Source organism: Cucurbita moschata, unplaced genomic scaffold, assembly GCF_002738365.1.
Source record: "Cucurbita moschata cultivar Rifu unplaced genomic scaffold, Cmos_1.0 Cmo_Scf00024, whole genome shotgun sequence".
Classification (NCBI taxonomy): domain Eukaryota; kingdom Viridiplantae; phylum Streptophyta; class Magnoliopsida; order Cucurbitales; family Cucurbitaceae; genus Cucurbita; species Cucurbita moschata.
Genome location: NW_019268540.1, coordinates 1,160,478 through 1,161,683, shown reverse-complemented (window position 1 = coordinate 1,161,683; position 1,206 = coordinate 1,160,478). Strand labels below are relative to the sequence as shown.

Genomic DNA, 1,206 nt, shown 5'->3' with positions numbered 1-1,206 from the left:
AACCCCCCCCCCCCCCCCAAACTTGTGGAGGGACATGGAAATTATACTACAAAGGAAGTAAAGGACTATAAGTCCAATGATCAGGAAAATTGAGATAATGACCTATTTAGTCATAGCGAGTTTTAACTAGTACATTTTGTAGTTTGCTTCTATGACTAATTGGATTTTTTGTTATTGAAAAATCATGTTATAAGTAGAGGCTTGTTTTTGTTCATCTTAAAAAGTTAATATTTGTTTTCTGTATCCATGCTTCATACTAGTTTTAATGCTATGTACGTGTGTGTTCATATGTGATTCATTGTGTGCTTCGCCTTATTGAAGCCATCGTGTCTTTTAGCTTTGTGCATTGCACTTGGGCACTGAACGGTTACTGCACTTCAATCCGCTTCATGCTTTAATAACACTATATAAGCGCTTAAATATTTCTTCCACTAACTAATGTTACGAGGCTGATTTCTAGCAATTCCTGATCTTTGCAGATATGTTGTCTTGCACACATGATGAAAATTCGTATCGTAAACTAAAGAAAAAACTAAGCAGTCAAAGGTTAAGCCTATTTCTTATCTAGACAGTACCAATAACATGTTTAATTAAGAAGGAAGAATAAACAAAAACCACCAGAGAACAGACTCATCCCAATCATATTACTTCGGAACATTCATAGCGTTGGAATCATACAATACTTTTGAGAAGTTTGTAATTTCGTCATAACCACTTAAGCGACCAATTCAGATTTCCCCTGACGTTGGATATGATTGGAAGGCGTATAGTTTTGGTTATTAGCTTAGATTTTCATATAGATTTGATGTATCCAAATGCTATCAGGTTACACGGTTTATATCATATGATCCTCCTAAGCTAATATCAATTATTGATATGTTCTCCCAATTACTAAGATTCTTTTGAACATGCCTCTTTGCATGACTATAGCCCTGCCGAAGTAAGAAAATTATTGCACCCCGCATATCTTCATTATGTATCGTTGAACACAATTCGCTTAAAACTTAATAAACTTGAAGATGCAGAGGAATTCCGATTCCTCTATCATCTACAAGTTTAATTAAATGAGAGAAGCCATGAGACTGTTTACGGAAGAACATTTGACCGCTATGTATGCCATGAAAGTCGATGTTGGGTTTGAAGCATTCGATTTTGAATATTAAAAAAAAAAAAAAAAAAAAAAAAAAAAAAAAAAAAAAAAAAAAA

At 33.8% G+C, this 1,206-nt stretch overlaps 1 protein-coding gene across 2 annotated transcripts in view; it reads right to left on the bottom strand.

Moving 5' to 3' along the window:
- The window catches only part of LOC111460792 (flowering time control protein FPA-like), a 12,316-nt gene that overhangs the window by 9,752 nt on the left and 1,358 nt on the right, over positions 1 to 1,206 (bottom strand). The window lies entirely within an intron of this gene.